This window comes from Ammospiza nelsoni, chromosome 2, assembly GCF_027579445.1.
Source record: "Ammospiza nelsoni isolate bAmmNel1 chromosome 2, bAmmNel1.pri, whole genome shotgun sequence".
In the NCBI taxonomy this organism is placed as follows: Eukaryota; Metazoa; Chordata; class Aves; order Passeriformes; family Passerellidae; genus Ammospiza; species Ammospiza nelsoni.
Genome location: NC_080634.1, coordinates 44,963,860 through 44,989,092, shown reverse-complemented (window position 1 = coordinate 44,989,092; position 25,233 = coordinate 44,963,860). Strand labels below are relative to the sequence as shown.

The window sequence follows — 25,233 nt, the reverse complement described above, 5'->3', positions numbered from 1 at the left end:
ACATTTTGAATTGTAACGATGTAGAACCTTTGCTCCCTTTTAAACAGGAAGCCCTTGTGGTACATTAAAACACTTCTAGAGACATTGAGTAAAACCTACTTCATGAATAATCTCCTTGACTTTAAGAGGGCAGTTTAAGTAAAATGTAGTAAGTCAATGTGATCTGACTTTTGCCCCAACCCTTTTATTTCTACTCCGTGCTAACTGGAAACCAGAAAACAAATGACCTGAACATGTATTCTCAGTTTTGATTTGCTCTTGGACTCACTGAACACATAGGGAGAGACTTCTATTAATTTCATCATACTACGTAAGGACTTCACTGATCTCTGCACAGAAAAGCAAGCATATGGGTGTTTTCTTGAGCATTTACTGCATTCTTATCAATTCATAAAGAGTCTAATGAAAAACATCCCATTTTTTTGAAGCACAAACCAAGTTATTAGAAATTGTGCAATCATTAATAGTGTTACCTCTCCCAGACACACAGAAAATGGAGAAAGGAACGGTCAGTTAGGGGATCATCATATTTTCTATGCTTTCCTCTCACAATTTCCCATGCTGTCCTGTTCCAGATGCTCTCTTCTCAGAGTCCATTCTTACATGTTGCCTAAACATGGGAAAACTTAAGGCATCCTGCATCCTCCCACTAGCCAGGAGTTCACAGTCATTCTGCACGTGCAGCACACTCACGGAACGATGTACACCCTTACCAAATTTAAAGCACTCCAGCTTCAACTTTTTCATATTACATTTATTTCACAAAGAGCTGAAAATAGGAATTGTGCATTTTTCTCCCGAGACTTGCGTGATTTACCCACTTCTGATGCCAGAACTGGAGTAAGTGACTTGAGGGCAGTTTTGTGATTTTATGTTCTCCTCCACTGTTATGCGTCCCATCCTAATGATTTTTAAAGTCAGATTTTATATCAATAGAGCTTTTTCAAAAGCTTTCTTCCTTCAGTTCACCTTCAATAAGTTCACCTTCAATATACACATCTCTTACAAACCCTCTTAGTATTTTCTTTGCTGGACCACCCAAAACAGATTCCCACAGACCCCTCAAATGATTGGCTTGTCATTAATCATCACACTAATCATCACAGGGAGCATTGCTCTCTGCTTCCCCAGCTCCATCTCATCTGGCTTGAACACAGATGACTGACATGTTGAGAACTTCAGTTAAAGGTTTTCCTGCTTTTTTTTTTACATTATTTCCCCATCTCAACCATACAGTATCTTTTCTGACATATCCTAAGATGACACTGTGCTTTTCTAAAATCTGAACCTCAGTGATGGCTGATGATCATGTTGGGATCAAAAGTCTGCTTCTTCTTCCTTCTGGGCCATTTCAAAATGATGAGTTTCTGCATATAGCAGAGTGTTTTCATCAGGCACTGTTATTTGTTTTCTATCATGCTCCACATAGATCTGAACTCCTTTAAAATTATTTACTTCTCTGCTTACAGTGTTAATCTGCTCTGCTTGATGCACTTTTCACCCTTTCCAGCAAATTCCATATTGGTACCCTGACTTTTCATCTCTGTGTTAAATTAGACAATTAAGATCTTTCTCCTGTAATTGTGCTTCTCCAGCCTGGAACCTCCCCTTATACCAAAATTTCTTGCCATCTTCTCCAAAGTTTCATGCTTGCCTTTTGACTCTGTTTGTCACCATTTCCAGAAATCACTTCTCTTAAGACCATGTCTATTTTATACCATTCTCTTGGCAAATGGAAGATAGAGATCAATCCTATACTGTCTACCTTAGAAACTTCTGGTTGCATTTTATGCCATTTCCAATCTATATTTATATTTTAAAGCTTTCATTCCATCAAAATCTGTTCCATAACTTCACTGATCATACATATTACAGCTCTAGTAAGAGGCACTTGTTATTGCATCTGCCCTTCAGTAAACCAGTTCTTGAAGAACCAGGAAATAAAGATTTGACTTCTCTGTTCCCATTAGTCATCACACCTCTTTCAAGATCAACATTCTCCTTGAGTGAAAATCAATGTGAAATATCTATTAGTTTTAAATCTCCAACTAGATTTTCCTGCTTTTCTGTTACATCACCAATATCGAACAATTTAGCTTATTTTTCTATTTCCTGTATTTTTATTAAAATATGTAAACAAAATTCTAAAACATTTTGTTTTAATGTTCTTTAAAAGTTTCATTTTTCAATGGAAGCTCTAACTGAAGGTTTCATTTCTGCAGCAAATGCCCTTTTATATCACTTATTTTAAACACAGTCTTTCTTAATTATACTACTTTCCAAACTTGTATCTTGCTTCTATAATCATTCATTGAGTCCCACCCTGTATGTTACTTTCCTGTGAAAAGGGGTTTTTTCATATTTTACAAGGATTTCTGTGAAAATAGGGCAGGCCTTCTCTATTTTTAAACACAATTCAATTAACTCTGACAACTGAAATAATTGAACACAACCCTCATGTAAGAGATAGTTACTTTATGTATTTCTTGTTTAGACAAAATTCTTCCTAAGGCTAACTGCTGTTGTACATCTTTGCAGTTTTACGGGGCACAGAGTACTTTTTGTAGCTCATGGTCCTTACAGTAGGAATCCACATGATGAAAAATTCAAGAAATCAATGACAAGCTGTGAAATGGTACACTTAGTGGAGTTAAGGCTCAAATTCATTACCAGGATGGAGAAAAAAGTCAAACTTGAAATTTCATTAAATAACATAATACGACCCTGAAGTACTTAGAGTAACAGAATAATAATTCTTCATGTTCAAAGCAAACTATCTTTGCCCCAGTCTAAATCCAAATATGATAAAACACTATCTGAATACCATTAAAGTCCCAAAATAGCCAATCCAAGAAAACTCGTGCTATTATACTTGAGATCAAGACTGGAAAATCACTGAAGAGTGTCCTTCTGTGCTCCTTGATAAGAAAAAATGCTAAGATGAGGGTTACGAGACTTTTTTCTTACTCACTACAAAACCCACAGAGAGGAAAAATGCCTGTGACACTATGGAGATGAAGCTTAAACATATGCAGAGATGCTGCAACACTCCTGAATCAATTTTACAGTAATCATCAGCGACCACAAAATCAGCAAAGCCACGAGGATTTGCATTCCAACTCAGTACCGTTCTCAGAAAATGCCTCCCGGCAAACATGACTACCTGAATTTGCCAATTCTTTTTCCAGTTCTCTTACACTTCTGAAGGCATTTTACTTATTAAAAATTAACTAAATTATGCTTGGCAAAACAGTTGCATACTAGCATTCTAAGAAAATTTTGTTCAAGACTTTTTCCCTCATAAACACAAAGCAGTGACAAATACACTTTTATGAGCATATTTTGAAAAATATTGAACAAAACTTTGTCTCTAAACCAAATACCTCTTCAAAGCTGACAACTTACTGTCTGTATTACACATGCTATTTTCTCCAGCAGATTTTGTGATGCCATCGGTCTCACCAAAGACGAGATGAATGTGGAGGTCAGATTCATAGAATCACAGCCTGGTTTGGGTTGAAAGTGACATTACAGATCATCTAGTTCCAATATTCCCTGTCGTGGGCACCTGCCACTAGATCAGGCTGCTCAGGGTCCTATTCTGCCCAGTCTTGAACATCTCCAGGGATGGGGAGCCCACAAACCCTATGGGCAAAATTTTCCAGCGCCTTACCACTTTCACAGAGAAGAATTTCCTCCTAATATCTAATCTAAACCAACCTTCTTAAAGTTTAATGTCATTTCCCCTTGTCCTGTCACTACATGCTCTTGTAAACAGACTCTCTCCATCCACCTTGTAGGCTGCCTTCAGGCAGTGGAAGTCTGCAATTATGCCTGAAACCTGGTTCTTTCATTCTGTCTTCACAGGAATGGTGCTACAGCCCTGGGAACAAGTGTCCCACCTCTGGACTGGCTCCAACTGGCTCCTCGCTGTGCTGGGACCCCAGGCCTGCATGCAGGATTCCAGGTGGGCTCTGAGCAGAGCAGAGGGGCAGAATCCCCTCCCTGACCCAGCTTTCCACACTGCTCTGGATGCAGCCCAGGATACCAATGGTTTTCTGAGCTGTGAGCACTCATTGCTGAGACATGCTGAGCTTCTCATCCACCAACACCTCCAAGGCTTTCCCCCAGGGCTTCTCTTGATCCTTTTTCCACCCAGCCTGTTCCCCTTGGAACAGACTCCAGAAAAAACATTGCATGGCACCTTAAATTGCCAAGGTAGCATTATTGCAGTAGTTGTAATATGAATTAGATGTGTTCTGTCCTAGCTATGATAGTACAATCACTTTAAAAGAAGAGATGACCCTCAGGACCTTCAGTTAAGAAATGACATCATAAAGCCAAAATGGCAAAAATGCATATACTGAAGGGTTTGCTGAGACACACGGAAAAGTCACGTGGTCTTCTTTCTCTGCAAGGGAACTTTCCAAAGTTCCTGCTACAGCTCTAAAGACAAGTTCCTCACTTAAAACACAAATCTTATCTTGAAAAACAAAAATCGAAAAATTCCAACAACTTCTTATTCCCAAGTTATGCTCAAACAGTTTAAATCCTCTAAACAATATGTTTACAGAGAGAAAGTAGGGTACAGCTGGTCTGCCAACAATGTTAGTTTTGCTCAGCAGCAAACAGGCACCATGTGTAGGAACCTGGAAGACCTGCAGCCTAACACTAAAGTAATATGACAGAACCTTCATCAGTCATGACTCACTGACCCTGAGTGTTCCAGGACACAGCTTCTGGAATGAGCATTGTAAAAGCCTTCCCCTACATTTTCAACTCTTGTGTGGGAAGCCCTGGTATGGTTAGCTATTACAGATACGTTAACAGACACACTGATCTGTCATAAAAACACAAACTTTTGTGGAACCACAAAAATTGAAAGACTCCAGACTAGTTTACATTGTGGAAATTTTCAGATACGAGGACAGTCTTTCATTGCTGTCTCTTCCCTTTCTCCCATGCTCTGGACATCCAGACAGGGCTTAGGGACTGTGATTGGTCACTGACAACTTGTGTCTGACTCTCCCTCCTCCTCAGGCTGCTCACCTAACCCAGATGTCCTGGATCCAGATCTCCTGGATCTCCCCAGGAGATACTGTCATTTGCAAACTTCTTCAGCATGGGACCTTGCCATGGGCTGCAGATCTTCAAGAACTGCTACATTGTCTGCACACTCCAAGTAGTCCTTCAGGAAAAGACTGCTTCAACATGGGTCCCCCACAGGCCACAATTCCTGTTAGAAAACTCGCTCCAGCATGGGCTCCTCTCTCCATTGGAGCACAGCTCCTGCCAGGAGCCAGCTCCAGTGTGGACTCCCCATGGGCTGCAGCTTCATTCAGGGCACTTCCACCTGCTGGCATGGGATCCTCCACAGGCTGTAGGTGGATCTCTGCATCCCCATGGATCTCCATGGGCTGCAGGGGCACAGCTGCCTCACCATGGGCTGTGCCATGGGCTGTGGGGCAATCTCAGCTCTGGCACCTGGGGCACCTCCTGCCCCGCCTTCTGCACTGACCTGGGGGTCTGCAGGCTGTTCCCCTCACATATTCTCACTCCTCTCTCTCTCACTGCTCCTAAGCAGTGGTTTTCATCCTTTACTGAATGTGTTATCCCAGAGGTACCACAGCATCACTGACAAGCTCAGCTGGCTGAAAACTCTGTCTGACATAGGAGTGGCCCCTGGCATCTTCTTGCAGAAGCTGTCCCTCTACTCCCCTCCCCCAGCCAAAGAAGGGCAGGCACTGATCTCTCCTCTGTGGTGACCAATGACAGGACCTGACAGAACGGCCTAAGTTGTGTCAGGAGAGGTCTAGGTTGGATATTAGCAAAAGGTTCTTCACCTAAAGGGTGGCTGGGGTCCGGAATAGGCTCCCCAGGGAAGCAGTGGTAATAGCAACAAGCCTAAGGAGAGTTCAAGGAGCACTTGGACAATGCTCTCAGGCACATGGTGTGACTCTTGAGGATGGTCCTGTGCAGAGCCAGGAGTTGAACTTGATGATTATCTTTGAGGGTCACTTCCAACATAGCTTATTCTACTCTTCTTTGATCTGGTAAACTCCAGAGAGCAACACATTTAAAAAGCATATTTAGGGAGTCACATTTCCTTGTGCCACCATGAAAAATTTCATTTGAGGCGTGTCTGAAATGCCATCAGTGGTCCATGACTTCATGGGTCACAGTCACATACACTGTTCAGCTGCTGTGCACCTGCCAGCACCGATGTAAAAAATATTGAGCAAATTTTTCTGACCTGAAGATCTCCTTCCAAGAGGAACAGCCTACTCATATGGAGATGCAAGCTCTACATGCGAGATTAAGCACAGAAGGGAGAATCATTTAATCTAAATATGAACCACATCTGAAGATCTAATGATTTATAAACTTATATTCATAAGAACTGTGATGTAGGAGATGAGATTAAGCACTATTTCTAAAATAACTTTGAGATTGGTGTTTCCTGTTAAAATGTCCAATGATCTTTCTGTTCATTTTGCACAGATCATCCCAACAGTCTCTTTCTCCTCTCTGCTCTCTGATCCACCTCCTGATCACTCCACCGACCTCTGCCTCCTGGAAGAGGACACAGGGTTAGTTAGAGCTCTGGAACTAAAAGACAAATGATCTAAATTCATCCCTCTGTAGTTTTAAACTACCTTGTACCCAAATCCAGTACAGATTTGAAACACGTATGCTCTTCCTCAGTTGGGTTTGAGACTGCTGATTTAATACTAAATTATGCTCTTGCATTAAGAATAATTCCCAACACTGAGACAAACTTAATGAGCTGAACTAAATCACTGATATAAGATGACAGACAGGATTACAAAAAAGGAAGCAGTGTTACATAAAGTGGGTAGATGAAAAATATTATAGATGTATTAGGACCAGTATACTACAATCTTAAAAATTGATTGGAGTAGAATAGTATACCTCTAAATACGGTTAACAAGGAGTTAACAAAAGGGAAGCAAGGAGTTTTTAACAAATTATATAGTTAATACATCCAACAACATCCAGCAAAACCCTATTCGCGTTCTACTTATGGACCCTGCACCTTCTAAATCATCATCTCTGTCTTTTGATCACAAACTCCTTCAAGCAAATTAATTATCTTGCATTTAGGAGGCATATATCACATGTCAGGTAGCAACATACCTAAAGTATTATAACCAGAAATAATATCACAGCATTAACCAAATAATAATAATATGGTTAAATAATATCACAGTTTAACCAAACCAGCTTATTGCTCTAAAATTTACCATCATGTTAGTGGTTGAGGTGAACAAAAAGAGACTACATTATGATCTTTCCAGCTTTTAAAAAAAACAAAAAAACCAAAAGAAACCCCAATGAATCACAAGTATTACTCTCTTGAGTATTTATTCCTCTCAAACATTTGTCCTCCTATAATAAGACATTGCATAATGAGAAGTCTGGCATGTTGGGTACTGAATCTCTGAAACTAAATTCATCCCCTGGAGCAAGTCACTTTGCATTCCCATGTCTCAGTTTTCAAGGTTTAAACTGTCTGTTCTGTTGAGGACTATAAGCACTTGACAGGAAGGCCAGTCTCCTGTTAGATATCTGTAAAAGTTTAGCACAATGGTCCAGATGTCTCAATGTGGCTTCTGAGTGCTACCCCAATGTGTAAGAATGTTATACCTAGTGGGTATAACCCATCTCTTGTAGTTCTACAGTAAATTCTGAAACCCTAAAACTACGTAAACCTTTGTCCCAAAGGTCATTGTGTTTGACTGTATGCATAAGATGAAGCACTTACTAAAACGTGTTCAGGAGCTTTTAACTGGAGTTCAGCACCAGATAAACCAAACACAGAAAATTCATCAGTGTTTTCTACTCACAGCAGTGGATTCCTTCTAGTAATCACTTCTAAGCAACTTACCAGTTAATTTAAAAATACTCTCCTAAGTACAATGAAAGCCTTGGTTTAATGTGGTAGATCAAATGCTAATTTGGGAAATGCAATTCTGTTTGTTCAGCTGCAGATGTGAGAACATATTGCAAAACAAGATACAAACTTACAAAATTTTTAATTAATTGCCACATTTCCAGAAATCGTTTTTGTGAATTGTCTCTAAAAGACTATTTCTGCTCAAAGACAATTCCTGAAACAATATCAGAAAGTGATAGTGCATTGCTTGCCTATTGAATGGAAAAATGGAATTGAATGAGCTTAACTAACATGCACGGTATTTTCTTCTTTTAACATAAATTTAAACTTAATATAGTGTTTTGTGTACAATGTCTTACATCAGACCACTAAGCTGCAGAACTTTAACTTTAGAAGGTTATCCTGAGAGATGTCCAATATAAAAGACCATTGAGACCAGGCAAGACTGGCTTGTAAGTCCAACTGCCCAACTCTTCTCCATGCGTCATATGGAGGCAAGATTCTCTCTCCACAAATTAATACATTGATTAAAGTTTCCTCCAAGCCAATTGCAGAAGCTGTGAAACAAGCACGTGCGTCTTTGTATGTATAGGGGCACAGGGAGAGTGGATGAGTCTGTCTCACCTGGTTCTTACCACCCAAAAGTCAAGGGTTTTAATTTCTGGGGCTTTTTTTTTCTGTCTCTAAAATCGAAAAAAAAATAGATTCCAAAGACAGATCTTAAAATGGGCGATAAATTGTGTGTACCAATTTATCCACTAGCGGTACCTTTCTCTTTTTAACTACAAAATTAAATGATACAATATAGATAGATAGACAGATGGATGGATAGATAGATAGATAGATAGATAGATAGATAGATAGATAGACAGATAGATTATAAACTCTTCACACAATCTCACTTTAGAAAAAATACCTCTTTATTTTTAATTCCCTTTCCATCCCTAAATTCAATGTGATTTGGAGCTGCCCTTCTCTGAGTCTCATCTCATATGACTGACACAGATCCCTTGCAGCCAGGGGCTCCAGGTATTTCTCACACAGAGATCATGTATCTCTATTTTCCTTGAAAGTGCTCACAACTCTCATTTCTTGATAAAGAACACAAAGTAGCTTGGCAATTTATAAATTTCTGAGAGGGAAAATGCTTTAATCTTTAAATACCTCCATCTGAAAACTTGGGCACCACTAAAGTATTTTACTTTCATTAATATATAATTCCACATAATTTAAATCCAATGGAATGTTTTTACAGAACAAGAAAAAAATTTCCATTGGGTTTATTTACAAAATTTACTTTTCCTCTGTGCCTTGGCTAATTTATTTAATAGAAAGCCCCTCATGAATTTCACATGTGCTGAACACTAACAAATCTTCTCTCATTTTTAAAAGCCCTTTACAGCTCTACAATAAATCATCCAGTCTTTGTGCCTTTGTCCTCCTGTCCTGTGCACTCCATGGATGTGATATTTATAGCTGCCTGGCAATGCACATACACGTGCGTATCCCTAACTCTGCCAAAACTTTCTTTTTGAAAGCTCCACCATAGAGAATCCACATGCAGCATTTACCTTTCATAGTCACATGAATGAGAATCCACGTTGGTACAGAAGTTCTTTTTTGTCTGTTTTTAAAAGCTGATAAAAATACCAGTAACATGTGAGAGTTCCAAGCTTTTCAGAACTACAGAAGTTTTTTAGAAAGTTAAACGTGGTAGGAAGTTCCTGTGGCACTGGCAGGTTTTCTCAAGGACAAAGTCTATACAGCCATCTTTGAATTTTTTTCCTGCTTCAGGATAAAAGCTTAGAGAAGCATAACAGATTGCATGGAAATTAGATTGGACTACAGTAAAAAACTGGTTTATGGAATCAATCGTAAAATTCCCAGTTGCTTAACTGAGGTGAACATTTCACCTCTGATACTCCTGGTGGTTAGAGATCTTCTTGCAAAATCCTATCACCTTTTCAGTTTGCCAGCTGAGGGAAAACTCATCCTCATTAAATGAATATCTAGAGGAATCATGTTTGATAACTTATCTAGATAGCCTGTGTGATTAAACATTTTTTGCTTCTCTGATTAAACATTTTCTCTCTTTCTTGGATTGATTCATTTTCTTCAAGACATATTACTTCTTTCAGTTTAAATCTGGACTTCATCCAAATATTTCTTTGTAGGAAAAACAAATTACCTTGCAGCTTGTTTTTCCCCCCAAATCTAATACTTTATAAAACCTTGCCCCATATTCTATTTTAATGAAATAGAGCAAAGAAAAATAAAAGTTTTGTTTTAAGAAGTAATCTTCTGATGGCCCACTTCCCTGTAATGCTAGCCTCTTTTTTAAATTATTATTATTTATCTTGAAAAGGGAAAAAATAGGCATATTTAAAAAGAAATTTTTCTTTCCAGAAGAAAAAGAGCTAAATAAAAAAAGAATCAGTTTCATCAGTTTTAAATAAGAGGGTAGCTTATGCAGTTAATGACATAAAACCAGCTTTTTATTCATAGCTATGTAATCACAGGCTTTTCTTACACATAAGAAGAAATATTTATACTTTACAGAAAAAAAGAACTGCATTTTTTTTCTTCTTTTTGGAGAAGTAAACGTTAATTCTGAAGTACTCCTGCCAGAAAAAGTGTAATTGACAGGACTTTACTGTATTTAATTTGAGATGTGAGGTGAAGCCATACAACTTGGCTCTTAACCTAAATTGTTTTGATGAAGACTTTACCGTAATTTTTACCTCAAATACTGTTTTCAATTTGGGCCCCCACTACAAGAGAGACATTGAGGGGCTGGAGCGTGTCCAGAGAAGGGCAGCGGAGCTGGGGAAGGCTCTGGAGCACAAGTGCTGTGAGGGGCAGCTGAGGGAGCTGGGGCTGTTCAGCCTGGAGAAAAGGAGGCTCAGGGGGCCCTCAGCACTCTCTGCAGCTGCCTGACAGGAGCGTGCAGCCAGGTGTGGGTTGGTCTCTTCTGCCAGGCAACAAGTGATAGGATGAGAGGAAATGGAAAGTTGTGCCAGGGGAGGTTTAGATTGGAGATTAGAAAAATTATTTACTAAAGATGGTCAAGCATTGGCACAGGCTGACCACAAAGTGGTTAAATCACCATACCTGAAAGTGTTCAGAAAACATGCAGATGTGGCACTTCTGGGACATGTTTAGAAGTGGACATGGTGTGTTATGTTTAGTCTATAATTCCATTAAACTGGGGGGGGCATGGGGGCAGGGAGGGCTCCAATGTTATCCATCTTCTAACGAGAGCACATGCCAGAACATCCTACATCATAGCCTGCATTTTCTCTTTAAAGCACATTTTCCTAATGTACTGGTTTCCATATTTCTTCAGAGAAGGTTAGACTTCTGGTCTTAGAGGTCTTTCCAGCTGTGAGTCTGTAACTCACATTTTGAACCAATGTTGCTTCTTTATGTCAAATTTTGTGTTCTGATTTTACTGAACCGGAAAAAAAAATCAAGGCTCCTTGAATTTGAGGAAGCTTAAGTACAGCATTTTTTAAAGTATTGGGGAAGCTTGGTACAACAATTCCATGTGACTTTAAAAGGGGACTGGACATTTAACTGCTCCTTCTGGCTTAGGAAATATCTTCCCAGATCACTGAAAAATTTGGCAAAGGAAGATGCAGAAGGCAGGTAATCATGAAAGATGTCCAGCATGAGGAGTCATTCCACAATAATTTTCATTCAGACTTGACCAAAGATGTTATTTTTTGTCTGATTTGTAGATTTATATTAAGAAATAAAGTTTGTCTTTAGGGGAGAGATGTCATTTGATCCATCACTAGAACTCTAATGTTTTTTGTTGGTGAGTCTGTTTCTCAAATTCTTATTCTTCCACCTTAATCTTCCAGCCACCGCAGTTTGTCCCCTGAAGTGCAATGATCTCTGTCCATTCCAGGCTTTTGATTGTGTTGGCCCAGATGGGGCTGAGGTTTTACTTTCTCTCCTCAGTAACTGATTTCACATCATCAGGAGTTCCCTCACTAGCAACTTAAATCATTGCTGACTTTGACTCATGCTATTGTGCAAAGACATAATCATAATTAATTTCTCCCACTTTGCTATTTACTATTTAGAATCAGTGAAGCCATGGATTCCGTTTGGCCTCAATAAGATTAACAGACATTCATCACATGATGTTGATTAAATAACATTAAATAAAATACTGCTTCCTTGGACACTCTTAAATCTGAGTATCATTTAAAAATCCAGAAAACACAGTTTTTAATTTCTGAAAACAATTTTCATGTTAAGAGGACAAATGTGACGAAAATCTTACCTGTTTTTTCCCCCCAATTTCCCATGGGTTAATAACCACTAGTATCTAATTTCATATACTTTGACTTGAAAAAAAGCATTTTCACTAATTTTTTTAGTCCTCATAACTTGGATTTACATACAAAAAGCTTCTGAATGCTTTTGGAAAAATCTGTTTATCTTTCCCTTACTTCCTTCCTCTTGATGGTAGGAAGCACCACTTGAAACCAGTGTTACTTTTGGATAAATGGAATGTGCTATCTCATAGAGATTACATACAACTTGATGAGAGAGACAGAACTTCAGAGGATCTAGAAAAACTCTACTGCTGCCTTCTGCAGCCTGTGACCAGGTATTGGCAGGATAGCAGGTGTTGACAAAGTCTACAAGGCTCTTCTGAAGCTTCTCCCCAGTCAAGGAGGATCTTCTAAGCTGTCATTTCAAGATAAAGATATATCAAGCAGCAAGATATACAACAGCCCAGAATTACCTCATAAATGGGACTATCTTTCTGTTTTCACTGCTTTTCCTTGCCTTGATCTAATGAACTGCCTTAATGGTACCTGGAAGGATAGAGAAGTGAAAGCCAAGGAGTTTGTAAATTTGCACTCAAGGTCCTATTTTAATTTTCAACAGACATTTCAATTAGCTATTCTGAGTTTTCTAAAATCCAGTTTCCTGAAAACCAAAATGCTAACATTTAAGTTCTTAATATAATTGAAGTAAAGAATAAAATATTTTCAAAGAATCAGTAAGATGACTGTAGATACCCTTTTTATTCATCACTGGCCTGTTCAGCATGGATTCTCTGAGATTTCTTTCATCATTCTATACTTTATACTACAGCCCTCCCTCAAAAATCACAGGCATTTTACTCTTTACATAACCAAAACCATACTAAGAGATTTCCTCTCTAGAAATTTGGATCTTAGCCTGCCTGGGTGACTATACACATCTGGAAATCATGGTTCCTTCAGACATCTGATGCTGCACATGCAGAATGTGTTTTCTGTACTTGTACTTGGTCCTTCATGTTACCTTGGTGTTTCAATCATCTCACAGCATTTATGTTTTTCCAGCATCTTTTAGCTTGCCTGTTTCCCACAGATAATGCAGTAATCACAGCTAAGGAATTTTTTCAGATGTAGACTCTGCCTACTATGGTTATGTCTGATCAAAATGCCATTAGGGAATTACTGTCTGTGGAGGGCCAGAAGTCCAAAGTTTAAGAAACCCCAAGCTAGCCCCCTACCCTCTGCCCATTTTCTCCCACTGTGCCTTGCAGTTTCTCCTCTACTCATTTGATGAGAGATTCTTCTTAGCCTCTTATGATTATGCCAGTGGAAATCAGACACAGTACAAATAGATGATTTTAAAATCAAATGCTTGGTATGAATGATTGGAAATGTATGTTCCATTTTTGCCACCAAGCTGATTTTAATTTCTCTAAAAAAACTAATATTTCAACTTATTTTATGTATAAAATACATTTTTCAACAGCTAAAGGTCTCACATAATAACTAAAGTAATGAGAAGAAGGAATTACTTTTCTAAAAATAAAATATGGATGAACCCTTTGACCAAGGGTATTTACAGTGAAAGTCATTCACCTTCTAAATGGAAGACCAGTCTCATCAGATCTGAGTGCAAAATATATTCTGGCCATGCACTCTGTTTAATGACTCCAAGCTCCAACTGTTTGATATGAAAGGCAGTTTTCAGTGCCAAATGCCATGAATGGGTTATGCTTTCTAAAGAACTCTTTCCAGCTAAAACAAGACTTAAGAAAAGAAGTTTAATACATGCCCAAGCATACCTGTCTACATATCATAATATGTATGCATGTTCTCTGTTTCTGGGGATCACAAATTTTTCTATTCTGTATTTTTCTATTCTGCTGCTTGTTTTAAACACATAAATCAAGAGATAGATAGTAGCTTAGATGTCTCTAAAAGAAGTATGCAGATAAGCCTCATAAAGTACATCACTTTGTCTAACATACTTGGCTTACATATTTCTCCCTGTTTAGTTTGCATGGAGAGTTTACTTAATTTCAATTCTGGAGCAGGAGATCCTTATGGAAATTAATTTACTATTGTCTGAGGGCCTAGCAGTTGATGAGAGGAGAATGTTTATGCTGTCTCATAAAGCATTGTTATCACACACAAAACAATTTTTCACATGAAATAATTAACTTCTACATTAAACCACTGACTTCTGTTATGAATGAACACCTCTTTTGTAACTCTGTGCTTGTAAAACATTAAACAAAATAGTGTCTTAACCCAAAAACAAAGCTCTTGAGGGATTCCAAACTAAAAGCAGACTGTAGAACAGAGGTAAAGGCTTTGAATGCTTGGCATGACCTACCTGCCCTTGACTCAGGTAGCCATTCTGAAACCCAACACGGCCCTTCGTAGGCAGAATTTGCTTAGCATACCTTGTATTCTCCTCTAAGAGCAAAACTGCTAACTTGCATTAAAATCAATTGATGTTACTAAATTTAATTATTACACTCTTACACTACAGTAATACCAGAATCTTTCTTGCAACCACACAAAAAGATGTCAGTGCTACCTACTGACTTAAAATCATAAATCTGAAGAAATCAAACTGCTTCTCAAAAAGTATCTCCCCATTGCTCTCCTTAGCACAATGTAATGCAGATACTTCGGCTCCCATCCTGCTTTTGGCACAACAATCAAAAATGCCATCTCTCTTCCTATGACATTGTCAGGTTGTGAGGTTATAAATGAGAACAATAGTCTGAAAAGCACAACAAAAAGATGGCAAAATGTATTTGAAACCATTTTAGAGAGAGAGCATTGCTGGTCCAAGCCTAAAGCAGCTGTCAATATTCAGTTGTATGCATCAATTCACATCTTTCTACATGCAATGAGTTTTCTTCATTTTACAAAAAATACATCTTCTGAAGACAGAGATCCTTATTTTTGTAGTTGGAAAATGCTCAAAAAAAAAAAAGGCAAAACAGTATGTGTTCAGTTCTCTCCATTTCTTTCTGAGTTTTCAGCTAATTCTATCTTCTCTATGCCTGGTTTTCAGGCACCATCTTAAGTATTTCCACAACTTCACTAATTTAAAACAGGAGCATGAGCCCTCTCATTTTGTTCTCTCATATCTTTGGCAGGAATGGTGCTTCATCCAAAGGCATTTTGAAATAGACTATCTATAATTGGGATTTCTACAGAGCTGGCAAATGTGCTGGTGATAGTTTTAGAAAAGAAAACAGATAAGAAGGGAGCTGAGATTGTTTGGCTGGCACCTTGTTATCTCTGTGAATGGACCAAAGGAGGGTGTGCTGTGGGGTCTGGGGAAAAAGGAGGCACATTGTCAAGCAGGCTTTACCATTACAAATGCTTTTTTAAATCATGTTTATCACAAGAGATTTAAAATAGCTATCACCTTATGTAAACTTCTTTTGCTATTCCAACAGCAGCCTTCTCAATTGAAACCTATGTTTTTTTCTATTTATTTTTGGACTTCAGCAAAGCAGAGTCCATCACTTCACGGAACTGTCTGGTCAACAAAATGAGTAATATACTCTGTTCTTTTGTACATGAAAACAGACAACTCAAATTTAATAAAATATTTAACAGCTTGTGATGCAAGAACATGTCTTTGTTGATGTATTGAAATCAATTTGCTGTAAAGACTGCTTTAGGAATAATGAAATATTGTATATATCACCTTAGGCATTATGTAAGGCAAGTAGCTTCTATGGTGGCATTTGCAGGAATAAGCAAAATTAATTCAGCACAGTTCACAGCTGTGATCACTGGAGTAAAGCTCAGGGTCTAGGGGCTGCTAGCTCTGATACTCTGCTAAAAAGGCAGCTGTACTTTACTACTGGTCCACTGGGCCTGATGCTAATAATTTTTAAATGGCCTGTTAGTTACAGCAGTGGCCTCAAGCTACCTCTTATTTCAAATCCTATTAACATTTGTGTATCTTTAAACTACTTTATTGTCTTAATTAGCATATATTCATTCATAATTCCCAGTCAATCTGTGGCTATACACAGAAAAGAGAAACGAGAAAAAAATATTAACGGTGGCCGAAGAGTTGGTGGATGAAATGTGACTGTGGTAATGTGGAACCAAAGCAATCACACCAAACAGCAAGCGCAGAAATGCTTCTGTGCACGCTGCTTTTCTCCACAGTGCTCTGCAGGATCAAACCGCTGCCTTAGGATAATGGATTGGCACTGCCTACAGCCATACCGGGGAAAAAGAAACCAATATAAGTAGAATATTTGAAAAAAACAGGTTCAATTTTTTTTTCTTAGTTATAAAATAAGATTAAAAAAAAATGAAAGGTTTTTCACAGTTTTATTAGTTCCAGAAAGATGTACTCAAACCTGTTCTAATAAAGAAGGTTTTTCCTTGCACTCTGAGACTTAGCTTGCTTATTCTTCTGTTTCAGGCAAAATTTCATTAACAGAAAGGGAAGTTTTCCCTGAACAAAGATTGTAACACATTTCTTAATGCATATATGCTAACAAATATAAGCACCTCTGTCATTAAAAACTATGAATTTCTGGTAGCTCACAGCTACCACAGCATGTATTTTTTTAAAAAAAGTCCCATTACATTTGTCTTGAAAATGTTTTATGATTTTTACATTTCTAACATACAGAAAACTCAGTAGTTAGGCACCACAATGATTTTATTACGCAGATATGCAATTACTGGCCAAAATCAACTTCTTCAAGTCTAGAAAATGCTGATCAGGCTGATTATGACTTTTCAATCAACCAAAGATTTAAAAGAAATGCTGACATATATCTAAACACAATCAGTCAGGAAAAATGTACAGAGTAAAGCATTTTTATTCTCTTACACAGCGATGCAAAGTCTAACTACTCTTTGCCTGATTAATTTCTTTTGCTTATGGGTAAACAATGGAACAGGGATGCTACTCAAGCGTCAGGAAAAAAATACATAATATTTTGCACAGCTTGATTTGAAGTAAAAGGGTTGTTGTGAAAAAGGCATAATACACAGAAGCACAGAAAACTTGTCCTTTTAAAACTTAATTTTCTCTACAGTCTCTTTCTTAGCCTTTTTTTAGCAGTTCCACAGTAGTCAGGCTTCTATACCTACTCACAATAGAAAGAGATGCATTAGTTTCTCTTTTGCTTAAAATGAAACATAATCTAGGTAGGTCATTTAACTTTCTTCCAGGTTCAGCTGGGTTTAAGGTATGTCTTGCTGAAATCACACTGAGGAGATTAAAAAAAAAAAAATCCAATCCTTGTACAATTTTGGTTTTCAATGCCTGGATCATCTACTTCAGAGCCACACACATGCTGGCTAATTCTTCCTATGTTATGATCAAGGGATAGTTTAACCAAACCAGCTGCCTGTTTTTCTTCTCCCCTTCATTCTAGACTGAAGAAGAGGGATGTCCTGCCAGCTGGTGGCCTGTGAGAATAGAGACGACCATACTGGAGACTCAAAGGAATCTCCTCCAGCATCATGTTCCCTGTCATAATGTTCTGACCTCAGTACTTTCAAACTCAGCACAATCTCACAGGATTTCCTTACCATGGTACTTTTTATCCTTGAGCTTAACTCAGATCAAAACCCAGAAAAAGCAAACAGAGATAGACAGGTTTCAAGCAACCTGTCTGGAGGGCAGGAACAGGATCACAGGGTAGTTCAGACTGGGAGTGACCTCAGAAGGTCTCTGGTCCATCCTCCTGCTCACAGGAGGTCAGCTCTGGGGTCAGCCCATATTCTCAGGGCTTCACCTAGCAAAGGCTGAAAGTCCCGAAAGACAAAACCAGCACAATGTATCTGCTTGCTCTGTTCCACTGCCTGCCTTCACAGGGGCATCCTAAAAAATATTCAGTCTGAACCTCTCTTGGTTCACTTTACTTTCACTTTCTCAGCTTCTCACCCAGCCTCACTCCACTGAGCCCAGCTCCATCTCCTAGATGGTCTCCCATTGGCACTGGGGCTGTTCTCAGGTGCTCCCCAAAGCCATCTCTGCTCCAGACTGAACAAGAGCAGGGCCCCCAGCCTCTCCTCACACGCCTGGTGCTCAAGGTGAGTAATACTCTGATGTACTGTCTCTGGCTCTTTTCACACAGCTCAGGATAATGTATTGGTTAACAGGCACTCTTAAAATTTTACCTGAAAATGTCACCATTTTCATTGCATATTGCAAGCAGTAAGTAACTACTATGATCAAAGTCAGCACAGCTGAAAAAAACCCCAACCTAAAACCTGAACAACCAAGGCTTATCAATGGTAATGTCAATGAACACAAATGTACATATGTGTCTGAAAATACACATTTAAAACATAATCATATTTGCACTTAATAATCATATTGCTCTATCCCAATACAAATTTGGACCATGAGTAAGGCAACTGTAGAAACATAAAGAAACACACACCCATTCATGCATGCACAAGCCAATGAAAAAATGTTATTAACACACTGAGCAACATGTTTTGTTCCAAATCACTTACTAACTCCAGAAATCCAGACTGATCATTTATTATGGATTTGGTGCACTATGAGGTGTCACAAAAATATAGCTTCAATTGATTAAATAATTGCAGTGCCATACAGGCTGAGAGACAATATCCCACTTCTGTGTGGAGTCACCTTGCCTCAAAGTCAGTAAAAACTGCTTCTGCACACACAAGGGCAAAATCTAGCCTGAAGTCATCCCACAGCATCAGAAAATAAAACAACATATATCAATGAGTATTTTAAACAACACAATTTGATTATTTGACACTGTACACAGCCTAAGGCATAGGTCTAGACATGTCAGAATAGTGCAAAGGCCTTGCTCTTTAGAGGTCATATTTCATCCTGCTCTACTATTCTCCATTTACTTTCCTAACTTTTTGCATTACCTCAAGGAAGTAAGTGGCAGACCATAGCTGTAACAGAGCACCTGTGGAAATCAGTTCCTACACAGGCATAGGAGATCCAACTTATTAACAAAATTAGGAGGCTGTGTAGACAGAGGACACAATTTATAAGTGATCTATAGCCTGAAAATAGTGGAAAGATTGTGAAAAAAATGGATACAGGTCTTTGAAATATATTTCAATTTAGCATTTAAGGAATATCAAACAGTGATATTCCTTATCAATGCACACAATTCATACAAAGATATTCCTTATATCAACACACACAATTAGGAGAATCTGTTGGATCTTCCCGTTTTTTCTGTCATTATTCCCTGCAACTGGATGGATAGAGAAATGGCTTGTGCTCCTCATCCCTTGACCTGTCATCCCAGGGCCATAAAGTCTTGATTGCCGTTGGACTTCTTGGTGCAACCTCAACACTGCCTACCTGATGGATCAATAATTATCTGAGAATCGGAGGGCCATACCCAGGGTAGGAGGCGTTCTCTTCTATCTTTAACCTGATCCCCAGGGAGGCAGCAGGCTTCCCTAAGGAGTGGCTCCAGTCCACGTGTTAGGCTTGTGCTCATTTCAGGAGCCGTCTCCAATGGCAGTGACACACCTTTTTCTTATGGAAGTGGTTTTGGTGCAGGGTGCAGGCTGGGTTAACCTTGCTGACACCTCCACCTGGATGAAGCATCATCCTTGTTGTTGTGGGATGAAGCATCATCCCACTTGCACAGCCGCCTCACTCCTTTTACGCAGGCACCTGGGAAGGGGAGGCAGTCACAGCACTGAGCACCTCATCCCAGAGCGTGTGATGGATGGGGATCCTTCTCTTTAGAGATAAAGCAATGAGCTGATGGCTACTGAGGGAAGCACAGCACTTCGGCCTCCTCCTGGTGCTTGCATTCTGCCTGCCACTGAGTGCTGCGACGCTCGGCACTGAGCAGTGTTTTGGTTTACGCTCGTCTGGCCGGGTGAAGCGAGGTTATCGCCTGGCTTCACCTAAAAGCTCCTCCGTGCCAAATGAGGAAAGTGCAAGTTGTTTTCTGTACTAGCCTTGCAGCAAATAAATAGTGAATAATTTGTCAAAACCACGTAACTTCGCTTTTAGTGTAACTCCAATCTTCTGCAAAATGCTGAGCAATCAGGAAATCAAGCAGCTAGTGAGATATGCCGTAAGCGGTCTCTGATAGAGGGCTCTCTCTTATCCAAAATGCTGCCAATTTTCCTCCTTGCTGTACTGCATCACATAGGCAATGATAAAATATATTATTTTTGCAAGGCTATTGTCGTTAAATTGCATCTATTACATGATGTACATTTTTTAGATTTATAATAGGGACAAAACAGAATGATACACTATGCAAACAATGAAGTAAAAAGGTAGTTACATGTGTGTATGCACACAGCCAAATTATTTTTTGCCGTAATTACTCTTGGGTTTTGTATTTAACACAAAAGAAAAGTTATTAGAAATTGTGACATTTTTCTGGGTTGGATTTCATAGACAGCATGAAGTATTTTTAATTGCAGAGATGATTACTTACTGACCTTTCTCTAATTTTCATCTGTTCATCTCTTGAGATCCCACATGTCAAAAACCAAGGACTACCAAATAATTTCAAAACAATAAAAATATCTAATGAGAACTAATGGTTCTAATTTCAGTAAAAGTACCACAAGAGTAATATCACGGTGTAGAGTGACATCAAAGAAACTTTTTTTCTGACACCTAAATAGGAATACTACTAGGAAAATACAATTCCTATAAATTTAGAGGTCTTTGACATCTACTCACAACTACCTGAAGACTCTTTCACCAGTAAAATATAAATAAATAAATATATTGCAAATAAGATTAAAATAATTTTTTTTTTTTAAACTGACTCAGAAAATTTTGTTTCAGAACTCTCCATCCTTATTCATTTCCTTTTTCAGACAATTTTTCACTCTCACTTGAAACGAAGCATTCTGGTCAGACCACAATTCTCATAATGGAACAAAACATTTCCCCTGGCCTTCTGAACAGGATGATTACAAGAGCTGCTGCTAGAGCAGAGGGAAGAAGGAGCAGTGGAGGAACAGTGGTTTTGATTTTCCATCTTAATCTATTCCAAAGATATGTAAGGATATGCCATATAATACAGCTATTTTGTCTTCATTATTTCTATAAATGTCTAAGAGCAAAGCAGAAGGAGGATTTTTTAACACATGGCTTGGTCTTACCTGACACTAGTGCTACTCAAAAAAACCTGTCATGAAATGAGCAGTCTAACTTTGAGAGCAACTGCAAATACACCTGACATTCAAGGATCATGAATAATACATACACCTTCATCACTGCCAAGAGTTGAAACAAGCACATCAAAATAGGTAGTAGTTTTAAAAGGACAGGAAGTCATAATTTTTTAAGACAAAAATACTTGACTTGGATTTCACAAAATACCAGTTGTTCTGCAATTAAGCTTCAGTGACTCAGATTTTCTTAAACCTGAGTACTTATATTTTTTTATACTTTTGATAACATTTCACAGTCCTGCAGTGGTTATATTTTTTATACTTTAGAAGATAACATTTCACTAAGCTAAAACCACATGCACACAGCTCAGTGTTCAGCTTACAGGCTGTCCAGAGATGAATTTGACAAATATATTTTAGCATAATTTATAATGTTAAGTTTTTCTCAGATCAGAAATGTTTAACTAGCTCCCCTAAAAACCTCAGCTTCAGAGTCTAAATATTCCCATGTTCAGTCTCTGTTATTCTATCAACAGAAGACTCCAATAATTAAGTCATCTGTAGCTGCGAAAGATGAGAAGTTTGAAACCATCATAATATAGGATAGCTAAAATAGTAAGAAAAACATAATTTTCAATCAAGAGTACAGTGAGAGTCTGGCAAAGATATTAAACCATTTATAATGGTGGCTAAATGTTAAGGAGAGGAAATTATAATATATCATATTAATGTACAAAATACATGTAATAAATGCTACATATATATGTATGGAAAAAACTCAGAGATATCAATATACACCTAACGGAAGTGGAAAATGTAAAGTAAGCTTAGGTAAAGGTAGTATGGCTGTGCCAGTGTACAACCAAATGTCAGAGGCTTATGGAAACAATTTTGCCCATGGAAAACAATAAAAGAAAATTAGGAAGAAAAGCACATTTACTCCTGAAAGCAGTGGACAAGCATTGTAACAAGCAAACTGGAATTGGTAATGCTGTCCAAAAGGGTAGAAGAGGCAAGGTTTGGGCAAGGATTAGGGCATCAACCCAGTTCATGCCCAAAGCACGCTGGAAGAGGAAGAAGAGAAAGGGCCCAGTGCCACAGACTGCCCTCTGATACTAAACAGCAACTATGGGGAATCTCCAGCAGGCCACCAAAAGGCAGAGTAATGCTGATAAAGACAGAGCAGTAAACCCCAATTAACAGTTGATTGTGGGAGGGGAAAAAAATTGAGGTAACAACCAGCAGGACGGGGGAGATGAACTTATGCAAGAAGCTGCAGCATCTTAGGAATTAAATAGTATAATTTGAAAATTATAAAATTTATATATATAAAATCAGACAGTAAGCTTTCATGCACATATCCACAGCAGAAAAAAAGCTTTAGCCCAAAAGTATTAGAAAACAGAATGGAGAAAATGTACTTGGGATTGGGAAGAGCTTTTCTTTGGATGTTTTCACTGAATTGTGTCTCTTTGCGTGCGTGTCAGCACCCAGGCACTGGTGAGGAGGGCTGCGCAGTGAGGGAGGCCAGGGCTGCCTCCGAGGGCCCCACCACACACCATGGCTGAGCCCTGCAGCCAAGGTGAAGCACTCAGGAGGGAAGGACTGCAGTTGACCCTGGGAAAACCTGCTTAGCTAATTTTCCCACAATCATGTCTGCATTGTCCACAGCAGTAAATGTTAAGGTGGCCCTTAACCACGGTCAGCCAATGACACTCTTTATGAGAGTCTTTTAATTCTTTTAAAATAAAACAAACCAAACAATGCAAACACATGCAAGTGAGAAGCAAAGGGGAGAAAGAAGATTCCAAAGAAAAACTAATTTTAAATTTGCTTCCTCAAAGAGATCAGAAGAAACATTCCTAAAGGATAGAAAAGTAATAGTCTCCAAATTAAAAAAAAAAACAAAACATAGAAAAGATACTTTGGCTTGCACAACTTGCACTCAAGCAGGACAGAATGAATGTAATGCATGACTTAAGATAAGTAGGAAGAATCAATGCAGCTATTCCAATGTGTAGATGAACTGCCCCAAAGGCAGAAGCTCTGCTGCCTCAGACACACTGAACTTCAAGCTGAACACACAGAAAGTTTCATGAGTGGGGGGAAGCCAACACCAACAGAACATCATAGAATGATTAAGGTTGGAAAAGATGTCCAAGATCATCAAGTTCAACCTTCCAAAATACACTGGAAGATCCAATCTGTGCACTGTAAAAGACTGATTTCTCAGAGCAGCTAAACTGAGCTATTGCAGCAGATACAGAATTAATGAAGACACAAAACACTTCAATATTTGAAAGAAAAAAGGCACACCTTTAAGTAATTTGTACAAGAAACACAGTTCTGTAGGAAATCCAGCTAATCCCCAATGTGCACAATTTTCTGCATTACCAAAGCTTAAAGTATGAGCAATTAATGCTCTGCCACTCTCAAGAAGGCCAAATACAGACTGTAGCTGAATAATGCCTTCTTCCACCAGTAGAAATTTCTGTCATCTCATCTAAGAGAGGAGCTACTGTTAACCCATCTAATTTTTACAAGTAAGAGCCACCTTTGCAATCAACCAATCTACCATAACACCCTGGACACATAGATTTTTAGTTCAGAAGACACCACACTAAAATCTTGTCTAGGCACCCTCATGATACAAAAAACTAAGTAGTTTATTTGCTCTATTTAAATTGATTAATTAAAACTTTGATGAATTTTTTACAGTTTTTTGAAAGTTAATTTTTTTGTGTGTTTTTGGTTTGTTTTTTAACAAAAAGCCTGATCAGATCTGAGAAATGCAAGCAGGTATATTTGCAAATTAAGGGAAGGAATGGGCTACAAAACTATGAAGTTCTTTCTTGTTTCCAAACCTTCATTTAAAATTACATGTGCTAGGGGCGTAGCTTCTGGCACCAGACTTCTGATTGACCCAAAGCAGTCTCAGATCTCAGCCCGTTAAGCACTGGGGAATCTGTACCTAAATAAGCCATTGCAGAATCTTGCAAATCCTGACTGTGACTGTAAACTCTTTTCATGTGAGGAACTTCACAACTGCAACAGCTTCCACTTGCTCTTGCTTGTTGGTATAAATGTGGTACATTTCATAAAAAATTGTTTGACCCACAATAATTCTCCTAGCATGTTCATTCTTCACTAGCATCCCTGTATAAATCACAACTTCATGTTCATCTGACTTAAGGTTACGGTTTTCATTTTTCTTTAATCTTAGAAAGTCTTAAACACAAACCATATTTAAATTAATTTCTATTACAGAACTTCAATCCTTTGGGGTTTTTTGTCATTGTTTTGTCACCAGCACCATGCAGGCATACTTTTTGCATTTATTTATTTAAAATCTTCTTTTGGGTATCACTACACAGCTGGTTCATGTCAATAGGGCAGCAGAAGTCATCACATCCCACTGCCTGAGGTAAACTCCCTGATAAACTTGGCTTCCTTCCAGGTGAGACTGAAGCAATGCTTTTATGGGATCTGCTGCAGGCTGGTTATTGAAAATGGAATATGCTTAGCACTTTGCATGCATAGCCCTTTATAAATAATATATAAAGGTCAAATAAGTTATTTATTGGGCCTTTCTGCCCATTTTATGTATGCTACTTTGTTTCAGTATTGAAGGTCTGATTTTCAGTTGTTGTAAATTCAAACCAATTGACATGTTAATTTACCACGAGCTGAGAAACTGGAAAACAGTGAGAACACTCTTTATTTTTTTTTTTTTTTTCAGTCAAATGCTGTTGTCTACCCACATTCACTGATTTCTCTTGAAGTTGCCTCTTTTTTCTGTTTTTTCCCCCAATTTTGCATGTTCACACACTGTTAGGTAATAGTCTTGCATAGGTGACTCACAGCAAAGCTGCTTCTTCAGTGATGGCCTGTCTCAATTTATTC

General features: G+C 38.4%; 1 protein-coding gene across 7 annotated transcripts in view; it reads right to left on the bottom strand.

The window, feature by feature from the left end:
- GRIA4 (glutamate ionotropic receptor AMPA type subunit 4) overlaps positions 1-25,233 on the bottom strand; it is a 215,861-nt gene that overhangs the window by 144,692 nt on the left and 45,936 nt on the right. The gene's annotated exons all lie outside the window — the stretch shown is intronic.